At 40.3% G+C, this 25,131-nt stretch overlaps 1 protein-coding gene across 7 annotated transcripts in view; it reads right to left on the reverse strand.

Moving 5' to 3' along the window:
- LOC141797609 (muscleblind-like protein 1) overlaps positions 1-25,131 on the reverse strand; it is a 90,936-nt gene that overhangs the window by 61,945 nt on the left and 3,860 nt on the right. Inside the window, exon 1 of one of the 7 annotated variants that reach the window (XM_074679152.1) lies at positions 21,479-21,593. The exons of the other annotated variants lie outside the window; for them this stretch is intronic. The gene's annotated coding sequence lies outside the window, so the exon portion shown is untranslated. Of the gene's footprint in view, positions 1-21,478; positions 21,594-25,131 lie in introns of those variants that run through there. 7 annotated transcript variants of the gene reach the window in all.

The raw sequence follows: 25,131 nt of genomic DNA on the forward strand, positions 1-25,131 counted from the left end.
TCAAATCAAACACCAAATGGCTAACAGTAAAGCTCACACACTCAGGCGCAAACAATTTGATTCAAAGGAAGACTGTCAAGAAGAAAGACAGATCAAGAGAAAAAGAAAAAAAAGAAAGTGCAAAAAAATCTGTCTTATTTTATGTTTGTATCCGGGGAAAATATGGCTTTAGAAGTGTCATTACCAATATGCAAAACCTTCATCCAACAAAAAATGCTGACTCTCACTTAGTTTATGAGAATCACATTTCTGATGTGAATATGTTATTATTTTAAGTCCTTGAGAAATGGAGAAAAAAAATAAACGCAAAGGAAAACATGGAGTTTTCAGCAAAGTAACCATTTCATTCAAGGATTTCCTAGTTAGGTTTTTTTTTTTGTCCCTGAGTCCAAGTCCAAGCCATTTGATTAAATACCAAGTCCCGATTCGATACTTCTACTCAGATACATTGCAGTCCCCAGCTCCTGCGTTGTTCTTACTATTGTGATGTCATGCCCTGCGTTGTTTTTGTGTGGAGTTGAGACGGTCTGACTCTGTTCCAACCAAGCGGCAACCTCCGGTCTGGGAATATGAGACAATGCGGAAGTGCTAAAATCTGCTGTTTCTCGAGTGTGTGCTTGAGGCTGGCTCCAGAAGTACCAGAAGTCACATACACACCAAGCCAAAAAAAGCCATTTTCAAAGCAGAAATTAACCTATTTGCAGCCTGGTTCAAAAAATGTCTCCTGTCTGAGTCGCTAATTTTACTACTGGCACCCACTGTAGGGGGGTGAATTTTTTTCTAACTCAGCCGTTCAGAGGGTATTAAGATTGCGAGCTCCCCCAATAAGAGGCACAGCTGAGGGTCACATGATGGACAAGCACCCTATGGTTGCAGGCGAAGCCCTTGCCACTACCAATATGGCCGCTATAGCCGATGTGCTTCATTTTCCGTTTCAGAAACAGATGGGTGACGTCAGCGAGACTATGTCCATGTTTTATACAGTCTATGGTACCACAACATATCAAAACAAAGGCAGTGTGAATTTGTTTTGTCAGAAAACATGACTTACTCGTACATAGGTGTCTGGATCAGCTGTTTTCGGGGGGTAATGTGGGATCTTTAAGAAAACTGTAGCTACACAGTAATCTGTGTAGCTACAGATCTGTGTATACCAACACGCAGTTGGTGAAGTTTTACAAATTCAAGTGTTATTGTACTTAACTTTACATGTGGCTGAAATCTTCAAGGAGGACAAAAATTGTGGGTGACCTCAAGTAGATTTTTTGAAACTGAAAAACTGTTGAACTGTTGAACTGTTGAACTGTTGAATTTCCCAAACAAAATGTCCTCTGTAGACTATACCTATTATAGGGATTTGAGGACACCAAGAAGGTTTTCAGTCGTGCTTTCTGTCATGGATGTGCAAACTATGTCACACTGACTCTACGAGGCCACATTTTTAGATGAATTGTTGAAAAAGTGCAGTTTCCCCAAAAATGTTAAGCTGTTAATACTTCAATGCAGTACTTAAAAACAAGAAAGACAGAAGGTCACACCAATGCCCAGTCCCACTGTTAAAACCCCTGCTGCCCTAGATTCACATCTGGTAGATTTGATTGGTGGGTGTCTAATTAAAATTTAAGCATATCTGTTTTGAGATGAAACTAACAAGGACAGCTGAAAGCAAGGCTCATCATGGACAATGTGAAAAAAAAATCACATCACATGAACAGAAGGGCCACAAGTATGAAAATAAAAAAAATGACTTTGGTGGAAATTTTTAATCAAGCCAGTATCTATTTGGCCATACACTGGAGGTGAAACATGCCATCTATACCATCCTTAGAGCTGGGGTTTAGCCTTAGGGAGAAAGTTAGATGACAAGCCAGGAGCCACGCAAGAATAGGCGAGGCAGTGAACTTATTTTACCACTCCATATTTAATCCACTGGAAATGGTAACCCTCTCTGTATTCTCTGCCCTTACCACAGTCCTCCTGCCAGATACAGTGGGCTGCCCTGGCCTTCGCTCTCATCCACACACACACACACACACACACACACACACACACACACACACACACACACACACACACACACACACACACACACACACACACACACACACACACACACACACACACACACACGCACGTACACAATCCCAAAATATCATCCCGGGTCTGAAAAAGTAGTTCACCACGGATGTGACCAGCCCAAATAGTCGTAGAGAGCATGACACATAAGCAATCAATGTTTGGCCAAGGGAATATTTTACTTTTTTCTTTTCCTCCTTCCTCTATTTCCTCCCTTTAAGGCTTCATTTTTGTCTGACTACTTTTTTTTGTAGTCGAAACTGGTAAAAGAATTCTTTGATGCTCTTTCACATATACACATAATCAGTCTGGGATGCGCTGTATTTTTTGGATTAGTCTATGACACAAAGCTGTAAATCACTCCTATAGTCTGCTCTCTTTCAGTCTGACTCATGCTGCTTCAGTTTATGCTTCACTTCAGTTTCTGAGAGCATGTTATGACAGTCCTGTTTGTCTTCATTTGACAAATCCACCACTTAGAAAGTAGAACCAGAGTTCTTTTAAACATATAAATACTTCTGTACACTTTTAAAGTGTTGTTTGGGTCAGCTGCAACCATATAAAACTGGTTTAGGCCACCTTATGCATGTTTTTATTCATCACCGTTGCTGTTTTATTCTGTGGCTTTAGTGTCAGCCAAGCAGACAGAGAGCAGGGCCAAATAAAAATCATGAGAAGTAATGTAATTGGCTTATAAAAACATACCTGCTCCTCTCTATTATATACATCAGACAGTTCAGTAGGAGTTTTACAATATAGAAAAGAGGTGGGAGAGGGGCTACCCCCAAATTTAGTCAGATTACTGATGCACACAATATTTCAGTCTGGATTGTCTCAATTTAGAAACCACACCAGTGCATCACTCCAGCATATTCATAAAATCACAACATTTGAGTGTGGGGGGACAGAGTGATGATGTAACTACTCGTGGGATGGAAATGTGCGGGCAGCAGCAGTAGGAGTGTGTTTTATTTATTTATTTAGTTGTTGTTGTTGTTTTGTGGGAAGTGGGGGCTGTCTCTTTAACTCTGTTTTTGATTGGCTTATTCCTGTGTGTATCATTTTGTCCCACCTGCCCAAGCTGTGTTGATTCCAATCCATGACTTGAAGGTGCTGTGAGAGCTATTCAGAGTCATCAGTGTTTTTCTGGGTTAGACTTTGTGTCCAATGAGCACCATCACATCGTAAGGATGTAACTCTTGCTAAGGCCTGCACTAGTTTTGAGCAAATGACAAGAGAGAAGATCTTTGTAACACTTACTTTTCTTTGTTTGAGACAACTTTATGCAGGATAAAAACTGATGAGGTAATGTATTTCTTCACAGTTGTGAAGCACTTTTGATTGAAAACTCATTTTGTAGCAGAACTTACTGTACACAAGGTACGCAGAACGTTTAGTGCCTGTAACTTTTAACCTGATTGAATCCTGGTTATGTGCTACCAGTGCTCATCTACCAACTCCAACCCATAGACTGTATAATTAATGGATGTGATCTCCCGACGTCACCTGTCTGTTTCTGAAACAGATTTTTGAAGCAAATAGCGCCCATATTGGAAGTGGCAAGGGCTGTTTGTTTTAACCAGACTGTAAATAGGTTTATTTCTGCTTTGAAAACAGCTTTTTCTTTTGGCTTGGTGTGTATGTGACTTCCGGTACTCCCGGAGCCTCAAGCGGACACTCAAGAAAGAGCATATTTTAGCACTTCAGCATTGTCTCATGTTCCTAGACCGGGGGTTGCTGCTTGCTCCAACCTCACCAAGCAGAACAAATGTAACCTGTCTCTTCATTTTATTATTAGACCACATCAGTATAACTGCTGCATGTGGGTTGAATGAACATTATCACAAACAGCTTAACCTGTGTTTTAGCCCTTGCTCTTTCGCTCTCCTGTTAAGCTTTCATCTGCTCTTTTGCCCTTTCTCTTTTAGCCACTTCAGCTCTAAGTGTCCAATGTTACTACAAATTGAATCCAACAAATCAACAGAGAAACGGTAAGATCTTGCTTCTCACTTGGTCAACTTTTCTAATCCATGTAGAGCCATCAAAGGGACTTTGGGTTTCTATGAAAAAAATAGATTTGTTGTATGTATGACAACAGGTGGTTGGAAATAGCATGCAGAAATAACTAATTTTTGTGCTGACAATCTAGTTTTAAATGGTAGATTATGAACAGGCAAAGATAGAGAAGTGAGGCTACTTCAACATAATTTATAAAGACCTAACAGGGCCTTTAAAGATGCTAAAAAAGGATCCATTTTAAAAGGACTGCCTCACCACTTTCTGGCCTAGTTTCATGCACAGTGTCGTAAAGATGTGTCTTTTAACCAGGCGTAGGTTTGTTTTGGAACTAATTTTCTTCGTTCAGGACAACTTTTTACTGGATAAAACGTGACGAGGTAAGGAATTTATCTGTACAGTTACGTAGCGCTGTTGTTTAAAATATGACAACAAGCAAATGTCGTAAGTTTGTACTGTACGTCAGTAGCCGGCCAAATGTAGCACTACCAGCAGCCTGGTGATACAACATATCCGTAGGCTAATGTGACAACAAGCAAACTGTCAGTCAGTACAGTAGTTTAGTTGTCGTCCATATGTAGCGCTACTATCAAGGAGCTAACATAACCTCACTCTTCATTTTATTGATAGATTCTCAAGTCTGAACAGACCACAGCACAATAACTGCTGCATGTGGGTTGAACTGAACATAATCACAAACAACTTAGCCCTTTCAGCCTTTAGCTCAAGCTGTATCACCATCTCATTTAGCTTTTTTCTGCTCTTCTGTCCTTTTTCTGTCTCTGCAGGCTAAAGTGTCCACCATCGCAACATAATTAATCACGGAAATCGTTTTCAGCAGAGAAAAACGCAGATTACTTTTCTTTCTTCTAAACTTTGTCGGCTGGTGTGTTGTCATAGAGATGTGAATGTGCTGCAAATCAATCCAGTGTTTTTTGACCCAATCAGGACGCTAAGAAGAGGCTACAAAGTAGCATTTCAAATTAACGTATATTGGCGCTGATAATCTCATTTTAAAGTATGGATTATGATCAGGCATATAAGGGAGACTTTTTTAAAATCACTTTCAAACTCCTCAAGGCCCCTTTGATAAAAATTTATTTAGATAAAATATTTTTTTCTTTTTTTAGTAATTAGAAGTTTATTTATTGTCGTTTAGAATTAAAATAAACATATTAGAGCACAAGAGTCAGGGGATCTTCTTTTGAGGACCTTGCCTTTTAATGAGACATTATATTTAAACATGTGCAGTTTTGAACAGATAACCCATAAATAGATTTTTGAATCAAAAGCTTTGCGTTTGAGCGAGCTGAGCACCTATTTTTAATGTGTTTTGGGGTAAGAGATCCAAAGTAAGCAGTAACATGAAATGACCTCAGTACTGAAAAATATTTTGACTTTAAGATAAAGTTTTTGGTCATAAACAGAGCTCATCATACTTGTCTCGTGCTATTTCAGAGTCCAAGAGTCTAAGCAGAGAAGAACTGTGAGCTCAGAGAGAAAAAAAACCCCGCTGATAACCAGCAGCTCTGAACTCTGGCATGCTCTGACATAAAAGAGAATATGCCCCATTTACAGTGACTGCATGAAAAAGAGGAAGCCAACAGTCGGGGTATATACATGTATTAAATTAGACTATCGTACGCGAGAGTCCTGAGGCAATGTCACGCATTTTTTTCTCGAGGGAATTATGTTTTCTTTGACATGTGTGAAACCCCAGTGTAAACAGCTATGACAAAATGAGCGTTAACATCAAATAAAGCTGATTTGATATGTTCCATTAGAGCCGCTGTAACATCCATGTATCTTGTATCATGTATCGAAAGCTTGAACTGAACTAAGAGGGAGAGAGAGGCTCATTAGACGAGTCTTGTATCAAAATAGAGAAAGAAGAAGTAGGGTTTAAAATTATGAGAAATGACTCTGGCGTTGAGGAAATATATAAATAAAGGAGTCATCAATAAGCATCTTAGCATGTGTGAATAATGCATGCGGCCATTTCCCATAGCCAGAGGCAGGAGATATTATTACACCATCAGATCAACTAGCCGAGGTAATAAATTGGAGGGGAAAGGGAGGTATAAGGCTGGGGATATTACGTACTCCCCAAACCCATAACACCCCGGCTTCCTCAAAAGACACTCACTCAAACACGCTCATTCACACGTGAGTGAAGCCTAACATTTTATCTCACTCCAGACTAACTTCAGCTGTTGACATGTGTTCCTCTTGAAAGTAGAGTGTAATGGCATGTGTTCCACCTGGGTACATGTCTGATCCTGTGCTAATCCCTCTGTTAAAATGCTGCTGCTCAGTTCTGCTCTGGTCAAACTCTGGTATTTCACGGCCATAAAAACTCTCTAGGAATAACACACACATTTAGCCCTGAGTGACACCACTGCTGCTGAAATCCTGATCAGAAGAAAGGGATAACGTATAGTGAGTGGGTGGTTTGGTGAATTATAATACAGATAGGATAGGCTGGGGGCTTAACCTTTGTAATGCACAACCAACTGAAGGCTTTAAGAAGTTAAATTTAAAGCTGATTTGAGAGATATTTCTTTCCTTCTTACCAATGCCTGCCTGTAAATTACTGGAGGGTTTAACTTATTTAGTACTTTGGAGGTTAACACTGGAAGGGTGTTTTCCACAACATTTGTCTTTTTCATACACTGCTGAAAATTTTCTCTTGCTTTGAGGATACGGTGGTGCAATCGGCTGAATCAGCTTATCCCAACCAACTGGTCATCTGCTTTACTATAAAAATGGGTAAAGGTCAGGGCGAGCTGTCATGTGAATGTGGTGGGTAACAATCTGAATCATTCACCGCAGGTCAGTCGGCAGGCAGTGGCGATTGCTCCAAGACTGCAAGGGAAGCTCAGCTTCCCCTAAAATGTCCCCAAAAATGTGGCAATATGTACGTCTGTGTGTACATTTTATTGACAAAATATGCGCTAGAATTCCTTTATTTTTTGTTCAGAATCAGCTACCTATCACAGGTAACTGGCTCGCCCTCCTTCTCATTCATCCCCGCAGCATCTTAGCGCTTTAACAGTCGGACGCTGAGCGTCCTCTGACTTCAGTGGGGAAGCGTAGAGTGGGTTGTTTCACTGTGGAAACTGGGCGGTCATTGGATTAACACTGGGCTTTGTCTCACCCATCGGACGCTCAGCGTCTCTGGGGGTCTATGAGGCAGTGGGCTGGCCTGGACGCTTGGCTTCTGCATGATGATTGGATGATCTGTCTGAGGCCGAATCCCTTTGTGATTGACAGTGAAATGAGCCAGTCAGCAATCTTGAAGTATAACCCTCCACCGGAGCATCTTTTGTAATGAGGAGCTACTCCTGTTAAAAGCGGCTCAAGTCTTACACCCGCAACACAGTGGGCCAAGGCCATTTTAGCAGTCTAGCTCTGCTGGCCATTGAGAGAACACTGGTAAAATCCCTGGAAAAAACACCTGGTTGGTAAGACAGGGTCACAGATCATTTTCTTGAAGAGGGACGGAGGGTAGAATTTACGTTTAAATAAACCAACAAATTTATGATGAAGGCCGGAAGAAAATGAGCTCCCCCTCCTTGACTGACCAGCAGCCACCACTTGGTGAGGGCCATAGTTTCACTGACGTTGAGTACAGTTTGCTAATTCATACTGCTCATCTAAATTGTCGAAATTAACTTTTTTTTTTATATAGAAACATCCTTACTTTTCATTTTAAGAGGAAGCGGTTTTGCTTCACGTTTGAAGAGTGGCAGCGCCAGGAACGGCCTAAAACAGCTTGGTTCAGTATAGAGGTACCAGTATACTGAACCGAGCCGTTTGATTAAATTCAGCTGCTGAATTTATGCATCACAGCTCTGAATAAATTTTAAAATAGGATGGCTGCATATTACCTGCAACACGACTGACCAGCTAGGCAGACTTACTGCAACAGAACAGATCCTGTGTAAGTTGAAACATTGATTTGAATGAAACCTATTTGATCCGTTTGTTGTATCAGAACAGATGCACTGCAGACACATCCAGTGTATTTTAGCCACCATGCATATTTCTGTGACATTAGGTCAAAAACAGCCAGCACATACTTGTCCTCCCCTTGAGGAAACCTCTCAGATTAGCTCCCTCTTCTGTTAATTTGGAAAGTGTGTTTTTAAATTCCCTGAAATCAACCAGGGAATGTCACATGTGAACTATTGTAGAGAAATCAAAGTATCAAACTAACAATGCAAGTTACAAATACAAGCACCCTAAATGGTCCTGGCTTTGTTTGTTATTGCTCCAAAAGATAACATTTCAGCCATTACAGTTTGTTCTGTCTCTTTGCTGATGTAATGTTATGGAGTAATTCTGAGCAAAATGAACAAAACAGGCACATGTTTTTTTTATTTATTTATTTTTTTTTAAATGTTTCTCTTCAAATATTTTTCAACTCTTCAATGAAATTAACATCCAGCTGTGCATCCCAATGTGTCGTGCAAACCACGTGGAATGTTTCTGTTGTTTCAAGGCCTCTCGCACATTCAACAAGAGCCACATCCAGCTCTGCATCTGAGAGCAATACAGAGAGAGAGAGAGGAAGGAATGAGGAAAAATTGAGTGAACAGCAGCCAGAGATTGGAGCCATTTATTCACCTTGAATGACTCCGGGAGAAGAAAAATAAATGGAGGGAAGGTGAAAGGGAAGAAAGCCAAAAGGCAGGTTCCACTATGTTTGATTTCCTGTCGCTGACCTTTGGAACACAATAGACTGAGAAACAAAATGGTCAAAACTTACTGGAGAGTAGAAGAAAACAATTTTCCTCAAAACGAGCTCCCCCAGAGAGATGCAGTGTAAACTCTAATCTGTTAGAGGGCGCTCGGCAAGGGAGGAGCTGTTTGCTTAGGCAGCAAGTTGCACCTCAGACATCCCTTAAGTGTTTCACATTTTGGAAAGAGCTTCGAATTTGATTCTTGCTGTCAATTCTTAATGTTTGGAAATATGCTTGATTAATGGAGTAACGTTGGCACCTTGTTAGAAAACAAAGAGGAAATCTGGAAGGAGGGAAGGGAAATTCAGTAATGCTAGAGGTTAAAGGGTGCTGAGTGCAGTGGCAAAAAGCAGATGCAGGATGCCTCATATTACGCTGCATCACCAGGACCAGGATATCAACTGCGTATGACCTGAGCTGCCCTTTATACTGATAGGAGCATCAGGAGGAAGCCAAGGGGGGTCAGGGAGAGACAAATAGAGCAAAGGAGACCAGAGGTGTTGACAGGGGAAGGAGGAGGCACTCAGAGTAATTAGTACAAGTAGGTGAGAGACAGAGTTTGGTGTGTTGGGAAAAAAAAGGAGGGAAAGCTAGTTGAGCTCTTGCAGACACAAAGGAGGAGGAATCAGAGGAGGAAGAAGCAGGGTTTTGTTCCGTATCACAGCCCTCCTGACTCCTCTGTGATACCATCGTGACATTTCTCATCTCTCTTCATTTATCTTCCTCTGATCCCCACCTGTTCGCCATTTCTGTTCCTCTTCACGCGTATGCCTCAGTGTTCTTAGCTATTTTTCTCTCCTCAAATCTTTACTCTTCCTTGGAAATCTGCTCGCTGTCTGCTGAGTGTCATGTGACATAAACAACTTTCTTAACGTGGCTTTTTATAGTAGCTGTCCTCATTTTTTATTCGCCCACTGTCTCAGCCTCCTCTTTCTATTCACCCCAAGCTTCTTGTTTCTTTCCCAAACAGCACCTTATGCTGCAGTGCCATGGTAATGTGCGCTTCAAGGTCATCATCGCTACAGCAGCAGGAGGACCATGTTTAAATCAAGGACAAAGTGGTTAATGGTGTCAGGTTGGGCCTTGTGTCAGAGCAGCATGGTGTAAAGTGTATGAAAAGGAACAGACTTTTGGAAGAACTCTGATTTTTACTAAATAGTGGTCATCAAATAATGAGGGTGGAGAATTTTGTGGAGTTGGTTCAAGAGCAAAATAACAGTCCCTGTACCGGCTATTCTGAGTGTAAAACAACCATATTTCTTATAGATAGTCTAAAACAAACACTAAAAACTGCTTCAAAATCTGATATCTGCGCGACTCTCATAAAACTAAGGAAAAAGATTTGTTCCATGAATTACAAATATCTTTATTCTCAAAATTAAAAAATCTGGGTGGCAGACACCAGATGCATCTCCAGGATCAGATAGGTTTCCATTTAAGTCAACGTGTCAACTTACACTGGATCTGCTCTGTTGCGGTCCGGCTGGATGGCTTTTGCAGCAGATCATAGCTAATTGCCTGCCATTCAATTTTTATCTGGATGTAAAGATTAAGCATAGCAGGACAGGAAGTTTTGTACAGAAGCTACTTAAAAACTCCCATTGACTTTCAAAATAAAACAAATTCCGTCAAAACCAGATTGTATTTAGCTTGACTACGTCAACAAACATGATGTGCCAAGCACATTGTGAGGTTCTACAGCCCAATATGAATGAAGAGAGACTTATCAATGGAGTGGGAAGCACGGGAACTTCTCAGTGTTACGACACCACCTGCCAGGCATGCGGCTTGCCGGACTGAGCACCGGCACACAAAACAGAGTGGAGTCGGACTGCAGGCATGTCTAGTGTACTTGAGATGTAAACCTGTATTAGCCCAGTGAGCAATTTTCTATCAATGATACACCTAAAAATTCTCTGTGTCTATTTAAAAACTTGATTAAACAGATGTTTCAACCAGATTACGTATGCAGACAAACTCCTCCGCCTGCAGGCTTTTAGAGGCAAAAATACAACCAAATTAAGTAAAGCGATTCTAACAGAGTTCATGACATGCTGTTTACCACAGACATTTGTGGACATGTCTTTGAGCCAAAGTATTTTGAAGTAAAGATGCCCCAAGCACTGAAGGTGAAAGTGAAGAACCTGCAGTGCTTTGCATCATCATGAATAAGATCCAAAGTCCACTGCTATACAAAACAGCAACACGTAGGAATGAGGTAGGAGCCTTTTAGCCAAATTGAAAACTTTGAAATGAGGTCTTGAATGTTCAGACCTGACGTCACCTTGTTTTCAATTTAGTGTCAATATTGAGACCTGGTAAGTGCTCATTTTGTTCAGACCAGAGAGGTACACAATCATTCATTCTCTTTTTTTATTTTTATTTTTTTACATGTATTTGAATCCCAGGATGTTTCCTGTTCTCTAGCTTATTATGTACGAATGACTCATTCTATACCCATGTCAGTGAGTAATCAAAGATGCAAGGCCAGCTTTGCTAATTGGGACACAACACACTTGTTAGTACATCCTCTAGCTGGAATCAAGCGACACGAAAAGAAAATTCATGCAATTTACTTCACCCAACAAGAACACATGCAATCTTTACATTAACTTGTATGTAATTCACTCAGGAGGAAGACTTTATTATTGTCTGGTGTGAAAACATCATTACTAGGCTGCTTGTTAAACATATGTAGGATGTCTTGTGTTTATGTCTTGTCACTTAATCTAGCTAATGAGATTGCACTATGAGGTCACACAGATGGTCAACAACGGCTTGTTGAATCACGTTTCTGCAAACGTACTCATATAAAACAGGGATAGAGTTGGTGGCAGGTGACCAATCAGAAACCTTCTGATGGATTTTCAAGTTTGGCAAACTTTGAAATAAGATAAATAGGGGAAAGTTCTATGGATATTCTTATGGAAGTGGACTAGGGCAACTGAAAATAAATAAATAATAAAAATAAGGTCAGAGTTCAGGTTTTTTTCTCAGAATTCTGACTTTTTTCTCAGAAAAATATAATAATATTAATATTTATAATAATAATAATAATAATAATAATAATAATAATAATAATAATAATAATAATAATAATAAATTTTGACATTTTTTTCAGTGGCCCTAATTCTCTTCTGTATATCCTAGACAGGGAAGAACAACAGGTGTAAAATAAATAAATAAATAAACTGCTGCTCGTTTGAAGGCTTAAATCAGCCCTATTTGATTAGCGACCCACAGGCCACATGCTGCTTAAAAGTAGCTGCTAAGTGATTGGGATTTGGGTTACATGAGAAAAACATCTTTTACTAATTCTGACAAGTTCTTACAGAAATTCCAACGTCATTACAAATATTGACTGCAACGCCTATTGTAAGCCAGCAACTAACTCAATGCATTGTGTCATTGAGTAGGTGCGTTCGAAATGTTAATATTAGCAGTCCTACTTAAGTGAAAATAGCACATCCCTTTCTTCCCTAAAAAAGAAATTCAACAAGGAAAAATTGTCAGTTTAATCCTGTGTGGACTGGAAAGAATTCATTCTATTTAGCACCTGGTCCAAAAACCCAACCAATATGTTCGCTCTGTAACGATGATGCTGAAAGTTTATAATGTCTGAAGACACCACACTGAAAAACATTAACTTTCCTGCTATAAATGCACAGCCCATCTTGTGTCCTTAGTCTGAAAATCAGACCCAACCAAATTTCTAAATGAATAGCCCTGGCTTAAATAAAAGGTCATAAAATCTCTTCCCTTCATCAGTGCATGACAGATTGGACCATAATAACGCCTGTCTTTTTGTCACTGAATGTATTTATTGCTCAGCTTTATTCTGTATTGTGGCGTGTATGCCAGTTATAGACATATTCAGTTGAAGCCCTGATGAAATCAAACAGCGGGGTATGGGGTTCAAAGAATTCGAACATATAACTCAAGCTGTTTGGTTGATTTTTCTTATCTTACAGGCACAACAACTACAAGACATCAGAGCTTTTATCCGTCTGTGTTTGACCTTTATGTTTTACTGGCTGCCAGATATTCTCCTTGACCAATATTTTCCAAGTCCAAACATGGACCAACAAATCTGTGGTGTCATGTCAGCACAGAGGGTGCTTGAGAACAGAAACTTTGACAGCTATTTTAAGTAACTGCCTTACTTGTCAAGACCCAAAAAAGAATCCTCCAAATGGCTTTATCTGTTTTTGTGAAATTCTATAGAAGTATTTATTTGAGTCTGTTTTGTAACTTCTCACTGTAGCTTTAGGCAATGACCAGCAGACCTGACATCACATGAACTCGATCATTAAAACACATCTTCCACTGGTGAGGCATTTCTCTACAGCAAGAAAGGCTGAATTCGCTGTTGACCCGATGCACATCTTAGCAGTGTCTACCAGTTTTGTTCAGAATTTGCCAATAAATTGAGCAAACACAACCACATATTTGACTGCAGAGAGAATCATGGACTAAATCTGCAATGTCCCACTGAATGAGACATAAAAGCTGGAACAAAATTATATAAATGTACATATATGAAAATTTGAAATCATTTTAAGTCAATTAGCTTCAGCGTTTGCAGGCTGGGAGTGAAAGTCAATGCAGTATTAATAAAGAGAAGACAGAAATAAACTGGAATGCAAGAGTCATGCAGAGAGATGTCACACCAGGCCAGAAATGATCTGGCATAAATCTGGAGACAGTTGCAGCAGATGACAGTGTTTTCTGCTTGTGTGAAAACACATTGTTTGCTTTCAGTGTTGATTGCTTCCCTGGTGCTTTTTTTTTTTTTTTTAAGTTTGTTTTTGAGACGCTATGAGCAACAGGAAGCTGCTGACCATCAGCTGGCTGATCACTTGACAGGTCAGAAGGTAAGCGAGGCCCAGAGGGCTGAGTACAAGAATAGACCTAATTTTTAGTGATTGTTGTTTTTTGCTGTTAAATTGATGAAACAGGCTCATAAAACAGCATGTTAAGCTAAAGTGGTGCATTTGCTGACGGTGGTTTTGTTGTCAAGCCATTCTAGCAGTCATCAGCCTTTGAAGTGGTCTCAAAAGCCCTCACTTGTAATGTACTGCGATGTGTAATTCTCAAATTTTTAAAAGACTATTTATTTTCGGGTGGGTGAAAGCTAGATAGAGGTAAAACATTTTGGGTTGAAGTCAGAAGCTATAACTGGCAGCAAAGACTTGTGTTTACATCATGATGCATTAAAACCAGAGCCTGACCAGTGCAACTTAGCTGGTGGAGTAGTGGTATAATCATCCAGCCTGTATCGGTGGGAAAGCGCTCAGATTCTTTTGTTTATGCTCATTAATATGTTGCATCAAATACTTGATTCTGGTTGGGCTAAACACCATAGTAATTGAATACCTGATCCCGCATGACAGATCAATCTGTAGAAAGGAGCATTTCACATCTGCCTGTTGACACTGTGGCAAAAAATGTTCTTGCTAGCACCAAGTGCTGACTGTATGGCCCTAAAAACTTTAAACATCAATATTCATTTTTTTCTTCTCTAACTTTAACTTCAATGGGAATATTTAAATGAATACAACTTATAGGCTTACAGGTTCATGCCTTAACTAGACTGTGAGTATGAATATTCATTTGAGCATCATTTCATCCCTATTACAGAGGGACTTTTTTGCTGTTTTAAAAAAGTATTTTTATGTTCAGTAAAGTCATCTCTAAATCCACATTTTGTGCCGACTGGTTTATGTCTTCTGTTGATAGCTGGGTGATAAGAGGTAGACAGGCCCCCTGTGCCTTGTGTCTGGTCTGGGTCTATTTTACCTTCCTCTCGCTGTGGCTCCTCTACACTATTAATCTTGAGCCTACCAATAATAGCTGTATTCCCCTTTTTTATGGCAAGGCAAGACCATGCAAGGGAGGCTTATTTGTGTGGCACAATGCAGCAACAAGCTAATTATAAATGCTCAAGACAAGACGGTGTGGCATGAAATAAGTAATAACTAAACTTCTCAAAAAATGAACACTTGGATATGAAACAGCATGGCAAAAACTGACTATTTTAACAACAACAGAAGTTTTGCTAAATTTGTATCAGTGTGTTTCTTGGCTTCATGTCTCATCTGTTCACACGGAGGAGGTGGGCTTTATGAGCTGCACTACAGCATGGACCTTCAACACTGCAAAAGTGTTAATACATTGATTTTAGTGACAAACAAACAAATCTGAGCCACAATACACCTGACGGGTCCAGATTGATTCATTCAAGATATTAAAAGACAAAGTATAGTAATACTTGTATATATTGCTTGTAAGGAATAAAAAAAGAGAAAAAAATGGTACCAAAAACTTACCTGTCAAGTTTTGAGAAACAAGAATTATGTCTTAATACAAAAAACTGAATGTGTTAATTTTTGAAATCCAAATGGCAGATTTTTTATCACTCTTTACAAGCAACTCAGCTGTCATTTTGTTACGAATTTTACATATATTATAAAAAGAAATTTTTTGTCAGGTAAACATAGTTTTTATTTAGTCACATACAAAAAAAAAAAAACTTTTTCTAAAAATCAGACCAAAAATTGCAAAGATTCATTCATTTATTTTGGCAGTGAAATATTTCAGCCTCACTCTTGTGGAGCAATCACGTCATCCATCTTTTCCAAAAACAAGCCAGTGTTCTGTTTTACTTGACAAAGTGCAACGTATCAAATGTTTGCATAAGACGTGCTTGTCAAGTGAACTGAAAAACAACAACTAAAGGCAGAAAGTTAGTTTTCTGGTTCATGTTTTTGTATGTTTTATTCATTTTACACAAACTGGAATGCATTATTGATTCCTGCACTAAGACATATCTTCAAATAAGTGTGGAGTTAACACTGGAGTATATGAGCTGCATTGAGGCATGGTTCTCATGTTACCTTGGGGAACGTAGCAAGCTGTCAACATTGCAGGTTGATGTCTGTGTTTTTCCTCTGAAATTAAGTCATATTAAAGATTGAAATAAAATCCTCATTACTGCTGCAGACATGGCTCATTAAGAAAACATTCACTCACGCGACAGTGACTAATGAATGCTGGGAAAGTTTCCACTTTTGCTTTTACTGAATGTACACTTTGATTTTCTCAAAACTACTGCATATAGTAGAGTATTTTTCCTTCCACCTACAGGCTGCTTGTGGAGCAGGGAGTGATGGACATCTTGCTGACATTAATGAGCTGAAACACCTTGCTGAGGGGTATTCATAATGCTTACTCACGACCCCCCGACACACACACCCAGTCCCAAGCATACAGGCTTGAGTTTTGATCCAGCAGTCCTCAGCTGAGTGCTGGTCATTCTGAAACCATACTCCATTATGATGATGTTTCCACTGACTGAACCATCAGGGTAATCTTAGACTTTATTCCCAAGCTCACACAAACAAAAACGCACACACATTAATATTGATCACAAACCATGAGACAGCAGATCTGCTGCATCTTTGCAGGATACACGACTACAGAGATGAATGGAAGGTCACTGAGTGCATTTATATTCAGCACACAGCCATATGAGTAATATGTATGCATATGCACAACATCAACTACTGCTCTACCTCTGCACACCCTCTCTCTGACACACACACACACACACACAATGTATGACTCCCTCCTTCAGCTGTAAGACAAACAGAGGGGAGGGGAGACGGCGAGGGGCAGTCAAGTGGCACGTGTGCAAGCTGTCGTCTGCACTGTGGTATCAGCACTTGTGTTTAAACAGCCTGACGTGCACACAGAGACAGCGGCTTATAGTAGACGCCCACATGAATAGGGTTACATTCAAAATGCATGGTTACCTATTCATATACAATTGGCTTTACTTCTTATCTCCACTGCAGTGTTGCTACCTGGCTGTGGCAGTGCCAGCGTGGTGTAATGCAGTAGAAGCGAGAGTGTCATCGGGTTCATGGACATAAACCAGCCCACCGCCAGACCAGTCTGCTCCTCTCAGGAATAGCAATGGAGGAGGAAGTGAGTATAGATGTGTATGTGTGTGTGTGTGAGTGTGTGTGGGAGGGCAGATCGAGAGAGATTAGAAAACGGTGAGAATGATAGGAGACGTGGAAAAAAACAGACAGTGAGTGATGGAAAGGAAATATCCAAGAGATACATGTAATAGTTGGAAGGGAGGCAGACAGATGCTGGTGAAAAAAGTAGTGTGCCCACTTTGAAAAAGCTCCCTTGTGTAAATTTGCCACCTCCGCATGTGGCATTTCAAGCATGGGGGCTTTTTACAGACACAAAAAATGGGCTGACACTCACACTCACACACTCATACAGACTGTATTCTCTTCCCCCTTTCACAGCTTCTCTCTTGCTTGGACAGAAACGGAGACATGAAGGCAGACAGGTGAATAAGAGAATGATAAAAACACAAAATGAGACATGCAGACAGACGGAGGGAGACACTTGGGAGGTGCAGGTGGCACGGCCTGAGGAAGACAAGAGCGGAGACATTTGGGATATAATGTGACAAGAGGAGAGAGACAGGATTCAGACAGACATTCAGTACAAGCAGATAAGAATAATTTATGACGGAAGAAAATCCTTGACAAGAAACGGTTCAGTAACAGCAAGATGATAATCACTGATTAGAAGCTGAAAAAAGTTTAATAGGAGGATTGTTGTAAAGATTATGAAGCTCAATGGATGAGGACGATTAACGCTAATGATTTTGCCTTCTGTGGATTCCACACATTCCCTTGTCTGGTATTTATGATCAAATCAGGAAATACCAAAGCAGTGGATGCTCTTCCTTTAAAAAAACTATCATTACACAGGGAGAGAGGAATCTCTGACTTGTCATCACAACAGCATTTTGCCAAACAGGAGGACATCTGTAGTCTTTATCCATCTTTGATGACTGATTTAACAAGTTTTTATTATTTATTCAGGTTTAATTCTAGGGATGCCATCTTAAGCAACTCTCTGACAGTCATCTTTTTGAGCTGTACAGACTTAAAGCTCCTGTGAGGAGATCTGCAAGGGTATTGAAACAACCTGATGTTAATACTGATTTTGGCTTGTGAAAGCAAACAAGACCAAATAAAAGAAGACAGATTATCTGGTTGCTGTAATTTCAATGTGTTGCCCTATTTTCCACTTTAAAAATGTCCCACACCAATACCTTAATGTGAGTGGCCTGTTTGACATTTAAAGCAAAAAGGATGTGGCACGTAGCTCTGGTAAAAAAAAAAAAAAAAAGGAATTTCTTAAAGCTCCTGCTGGTAACTTTTTCTATTATTTTTGTAAACAAATATACAGTTTTGCCCTCTCCTAAATAAAAATGTTTGCCATGGGAATTGTAGTTTTCTTTTTTTTCTTTGCAACAGTATGCTAATGTATCCATCGCCTACAAGACAAGCAGATAAACTATCATATTAGACATATTAATTTACATTTGTTGATCTCCTGTGCTTTAATGGTAAATAAAGAGTGAAAATATGAGTTTTAGTTAGAGTAATCATGATTTTTTTTAAAAATCCTCACATGAGCTTTAAGTTCAGTGTCAAACTAGCTGACACCTTAGCGTTCCTGCCTGTCACTCAAAGAGGCCATCCCCCAAAATTTTACATCGAGACTTTTGAACATTTTAACATGGGGACCTATGACAACTAATTCACTTTAGGGGACAGCCTCAAGTGGACATTTGAGGAACTGCAGTTTTCTGGACTTGGTTTTTAAACACAGAACGTTTTCAAAAAGGATCAATCTTTCTGCTCAGTCCACAGAGGACGCCAAAATCAACACAGAAGTTAATCAGTGGAGCATCACCTGAAACGGATGCTATAAAATAAAATGATCACTGGAGAAAATACAAATGAAAAACGTTGGGACAATTATTTGAGATGAGTGGGTGTTCTCCCTGAAATAAACTATCTCCATCAACACTTGTGACGTGAGGATTCCCTGACTTGTCATCAGAGCAGCGTTCGGCCAAACAGGGGATAATCTGTACTCTTCAGCTGTCTGTGACCAGTGATTCAGCCTGACACCTTAATCTGTGGAAATCACAGAGGGCTCCTCGGTGGAGCCAACTGTATTTACTATAGATTACATCTCCCACTAGTGTGCATTAGTCCAGTGACAGCTCTGCAGACTGCAGGGAAAACAGCAATCATACACCATTGACTGACTCACTGTGATTTCGCCACTTGCCAAATGGCCTCGAAGGACTCCCCCCGACCATTCGCTTCAAGTGACTGTCTGTCTGTCTTTCTGCCAGTTTGATGCTCCATTTCTGTGTTCCCACTCACGTTTTCCCCTCGTCACCTTGATCACAGCACCCGCCCTGTTGTCTTTTTCCAGTGTAATTGAATAATGTAAATTAGGGTGTCAGGGTGCTCCATGTCATTATGCACATACACGCTAATTTTCCTGTCACGCACACACACTCACAAACACGCTGCTCATCTGCATTCGACAGACTGCCCCGTGTCTGCTGAAGACAGCAGGGAGATGACATCACTTCTAGAGGACAGATTAGAAGAGGGACGAGAACAGGAGGCGGGGGAGGAGAAGCAAAGAGGACAAATATGTAGAAAAATCTCACCTCTTGTTGTTTGTATCAATTTAGTCAAACTCAGGGAAAGCATCCTTTCTCCTTTTCTCACTCTCTCCCTATCAGTCTTTTTCTTTCACATGCAGTTGTTTAGTCAGAGTGGTGTGTGCCCTGAAATTCAGTATGTATCTCAGTGCCTCTGCGCTCTGCCTGTTCTTTACTCTAATGACCTTGTAGATCTGCCTGCTCTGATCTGCAGAGAAGCTTTTTCAACTCACAGAGAGTCAGGCAAACGAAAGACAAACATAAAGTGAGAGCCGTGGAAAAGCAGAAGGATAAAGAGTAAGTCACACCGACGCAGAGAGAAAGAGAGACACAGACAGAGAGGCTTTAAGAAGGGTGAGGGAGTGAAACTATGGAGAGAGCTGTTTAGATTAGTGCACATGTGCTCCAAATAAGTACAAACATACAGATGCTGCGTCTATTTCAACATCATAGATTATTTTAAAAAAGCATTAAAAGTTCAAAGTGAAGAAAAAAAGAAAATAATAAAAGTATCTTTGAAAAAGTGTTTTTCCTTTACTGTAAATATAAGCATAAAGGTGCACAACAAACTTCAGTCAATATCTTCTAATGTAGATTTTTTTTTTATTATTTTGCTACCTGCAGTTCTTAGAGCTGCTTTGGTTTGCTCTCATTTAACATCTGATAAATGAATTAATAAATTTAATAAATTAATAAATACATAAATAAAGCTTTTACCGTAGAGTGTGCACCAGCAGAATAAGACCCCTTATTAAGAACTAGAACTTGTGTGTTTTAGGTTAAATTTTGTTTAGAAATTCCATCCAGAAACTTTAAAAATGACAAATGAGAAAAGAAGTGCACACTCATGACAGTTTGGTTTGCACTCCAACACGTCTTAAGGGGTAAATGACACCGCTCATCATAACTTCCAGCATGCAGAGTGGAAAATTGGCATCATGTCTTCTGACCACAGTTGTTCAGAGAGCAGCACAGGGCAGGTGACCAAAGTGCACTAAAAAAGTGGTAAATGTCATGAAGGTTGGAAAGGTTAATGGAAACGTGTGAATGAATGTGCAAAATTTTTTGGATCAACTTGAAAGTAAACTTAATTTTTGTGCTCAAGCTTTGATGTTCAGTCTCTGAAATCTTCTCAGATTTAAAATTCAGAAGTTGTCTACTGTGCTTTGAGAACCTTAAGATCTGCTATATGAAAATGATGTACATGCATTTAGACAGGTCCCCGACTAAATCAATGCATCGAAACTGTCTGCAAACTAGCTTTTAAATGTGTGTACAAACTTTAAAAGAATTATTTAGCCAGTGCAAATTTCAGTTTTAATGATTTCATGCCTGCACATGCTTGCACGGTAATGTGTCTGTGCATCACACTGGTGCAGACGGCCTGAGCAACGCGGGAGTTTAATCATTTCCTGAGGGCAGCTGTAGTGTAAACACCAGTAGTCCAGTCATTACACGAGAGGAGTATGGGGCTGCCTGTGTGGTGTGTGTGTGTGTGTGTGTGTGTGTGTGTGTGTGTGTGTGTGTGTGTGTGTGTGTGTGTGTGTGTGTGTGTGAGTGTGTGTGTAACAGAGAGTGTGTTCATGTGTGTGTTTTCATTCATTCCCCCATTAACATCAGTGCACAGTTTGCTTTAGTCTTTGCTGTTGGAGTCACACAACAGAGATTTCAGTATAGTCTAAGAGACAGAGTGTAGTCTGCCAGCGAAGGGAATGTGTGTCAGTGTGTGTGTAAGTGTGTGTGTGTGTGTGTGTGAGTGGGTGTGTGTGCTAACTACTCTGCGGAACATTAAACACAAACGCTACCCATTCTTTTGTCCGCTCAGCTCTTTTCCACATTAAAACTGTCCCACCTTGCTCTACTGCACATTAGCAGTGAGGAACCGTGATCATCTGCATATGTGCACACACGTTCGCTCAAATAGGCTTATAACTGACTCAAACACATGTCAACAGCTCACATTAAGCATCTGGATGGCACATAAAAAAATCCAAAGGTGGAGTTAAAAAATAAGACGGACACAAGTTAGTGTAAACAGATGCAAAACACACACACAGAGTAAACAGCAAAGACTTACTGTATCTCTGCAAGGACTCATCTGACTGCTGCTGAGCGGAGAATGGAAAGTGAAAACCTCATGCTTGCTTCACGGCACTCCTCTCTTTCACTCCCTCCGTCACTGCCCCCTCCCTCCCTCCTTTTTTCCTTCGCCTTCTCCCCCCCCTGCCTCTCTTCCTTCCTCCACCTCCTTTTCCTCCTTCCCTCACTGTCCTCCACTCCCTCACTCCCTTCCCTTCCCACTTGGCAGAGCCCTACTGTATTCAGATACCCGTCTCCATATAAGGCAGCACAGCTAAACATGTCACACATAATTTATCCACAGCAGGCTGCGAGTTCACCTTTCACAGCTCGCACTTGGATCGTATGCAAAGGAGCGAAGGGAGGGAAGAGAAGAGGGGAGGAGAGGGGACTTAACTCAGACAAACTTCTACTGTCAACAGCCACGTTCCCACAATTACACACTGCGTGAGTCTGTGTGCGTCTGCATGCAAGTATGTGTGTTAACAAATGCTGACAACCAGACCGTGAAAATGCAAGTGGAGAGCAAATCGCGGTTCACCTGCACTGATCCAACACCTCCTTCTCTTCTCTCCCTTCACCATCTGTATCTGCAGGCAGTAAATCTCATACAGATGCTGTTTGTGAGACCTGTCCACCTGCACTCCCCCTTCTTTCTTCCCTCTTCCTTTCTCTGCCCTCCTTATCTGAGCTGCTACCTTTATGAAACATGACTGACAGTGGCAGAGAGAGGGTAAAAACACTGCAAGACCAAAAAAAAAAGTCATGAAACAAAGGTTGAAGAGAGGGAGAAAGAGGAGTTGGATCATTTGGTTTTTGAGATTGAAAAAGGGTGATGCAGGGAGAGAAGGAGAGTGAGATTAAAATAATATGTCAACAAAGACGCAAGAGCTTGGAGTTGCTGCTGCGAGAACGAGCGCGATTCCCTCTGATGATGTGTCAGGTTTTGCACAATCGATGGCTTTAAAAATACATGCCTGCTGACCTCTCCTCTTCCTCCTCTACTCCTTCTCTTTGAGTTTTTTTTTCCTCCCATCTGACAGCCTTTATATTGCACTTGAGAAAAAAAAAGATAGAAATGCAGCATGTGGATAGCAGTTGTTGGAGGAGAGAAAGGAAAAGCAGAGAGTGGAGGGACGGCGAGATTGGGAATAATAATAGCTGCACTTGTGTAGCGCTGCTAGCAGCTAGCTTTCTCCTCCTCCCTCCTCCTCCTCCACAGCTTCAGTCCACTCACAGGACAGCAAGAGTCACAGCTCTGTTGCCATGGTGTCTAACTCCATCAAACACTACGTCAGGTGTGTGTGTCTGTCTGTGTGACTGCATAGTGTTGTGTGTGTGTGTGCATGTGTATGTTTCGGGTGGGTGTTACCAAGTGACTCAGAGCCACATCACTGACTTGTGGCTGCAATATATCAGGGTGTTTGGAATTTTTCACTTTATCGGCTGTGTGTGTGTGTGTGTGTGTGTGTGTGTGTGTGTGTGTGTGTGTGTGTGTGTGTGTGTGTGTGTGTGTGTGTGTGTGTGTGTGTGTGTGTGTGTGTGTTTGTGAACATGTTGATTGAACAGCAGCCTGCAGCCTGCCCTTAGACCCACCTATGATGGATCTGTGCTGCTCTAGGCGCTAATGTTTAGCTTTAGCTTCTATAAATACTTTTTCATTCATTCATAAAGTCAAAGCAATGCGACACAGGTTAAAGTGGTATGGATTTACATTCCATATTTGGGAAGCCACTGACTTGTGCCCAAAAAAAAGGCCCAGTGGTTGTCTTTCATGATTACACTGAACTGGAGAGGAGCGACAAGTGACACGTCGCCTTTCAGTAAATTCAGCTAACAGTTGATGGAGATGCTCAGCTGGGGCTGCACCTTTGAGCCACATTGCGATTGTTCTTCTTTTGGTGTACTAATACTCAATAGCTCCTGCCACTTGAGAACTTTTAACAGGAAATTACCCCATCTTTGGACTGGAAAGCAACAGACTAATAGAAAGTCAATGCCTGGAGATTTCTTGAGGTGCTGATACGCCAGCATCTCTGCACACCAGCAACGTCAGTGCCTCCTGAGCGTGGTTTCTGATGCTGGACTGATTTTGAACCAGTTTGTAATAAGTAGAAAACTTGAGATTTAGCTCAAGCCTTGACTGGTAGTTTGGGTCTTAATGCACTGCATGTTCATACTCAGTATGTTAAGAAACTTGCACACCTCTATGCTCTATAGCAGGGTTAGGCAACCTAGGGCACCGGTGCCAGAACTGGCACACAAGGCTATTTATGTTGGCATGCAAAGAATAATTACAATGAGACAAAAGACTAAATAAATAAAATATGCAATAAAACTATTGTGTTGTTTTCTATTTAACACTTAAGATTAATTCAAATCATTGACTTAACAAGTGTGCAAATGTGTCTTGCAAGTGCGTTAACGCCAGTCTCTTGTGAGGTCAGTCTGCTAGCTTGTGATTGCATTTATTTAGCAGCAAAACACTATTAGCAAAGTATGCGAAACAAAGAAACGCATTCAAGTCTTTCTGTACTGCTTAAAACCAGGCAACAGAAGAAAGTTATAGCATTTCTCACCGCATAGCCAAGCATGGAAAACCATTCAAGGAGACTTTCTTGTCGGTTATCAATGATTTTATGTAAGAAATAAGTCTTGGCACTTCGGGCATGAGTATATTTCAAAGTGGAACAAGTCATGGAAAAGGTTGCCTACTCCTGTTCTATAGAAATTAAATGATGTGTGTTTGCAGTATAGGAGTACACCATCAACGATAAAGTTCAGCAACATGTTGCAGTGACGCTTTCAGACATGCTAACACCCAACATCTTAAACATCATTCAATTAGTCTAAAATTTGGTGACTTTTCCTATAAAAAGTGATCCAAAAAACTCACAACTGAAAATACTTAAATATTATATGCATTGGTACAAGTGCAACAACTTTTTGTACAGTGAGGCTTCTTCTAGTAGTTAGTATTGTAAGCATTTCATTAAATAACAATTGTGTTCTAAGTGGTAAATGTTGAATACATTTTTTAAATTTTGTTTCTTACAATACAGCAGCAAGCACAATGTTCAGTGGTTGGAATGGTTAAACATCAAACCTATTTAGACCATTTGAAAAACAGACTCAAAGAATATCAGCAAAAAAAACAACAACATTGATTTAAGAATTAGCTTTTGATTAAATTGTAATTTTAAACATTGGTATCAGCCCTGTTTTCACGCTTATCTTATTTATAAAATGACACATAGTGACACTGTTTACCAATTAAAGAAAACATAAGCTAACCGTTTTACTTCACCTTGGTGCTGTGTGGCATGAACAAGCAGAAACTAAACTCACTGAACTTTTTTCTATGAACTAATTTGGCCTGTTTGATCAGTTTCTTTCTAACTTTTTCATTTAGAAAGATTTAATAACTGTCTTTTGTGGAGGTTTAAGTATCACAAACAGCTGGAAGATCAGTCATGGACTACTTTGTTTGGGAGTCCAAAAATGTAAACTTTTATCACTAGCTTATCTTGTAAACAAAGACCACAACTCCTTTATTTTCAAAAGACCCCACTACCCAAAGTTTCAAACAGAATATCCCCTGTTGAACTTTCAGCACGTTATTTTATAATGCTCTGGTAGAGTATTTAACAT

This window comes from Halichoeres trimaculatus, unplaced genomic scaffold, assembly GCF_033239565.1.
Source record: "Halichoeres trimaculatus isolate MK-OKI-2021-1 unplaced genomic scaffold, fHalTri1.1 fHalTri1_scaffold_9, whole genome shotgun sequence".
NCBI lineage: Eukaryota > Metazoa > Chordata > Actinopteri > Labriformes > Labridae > Halichoeres > Halichoeres trimaculatus.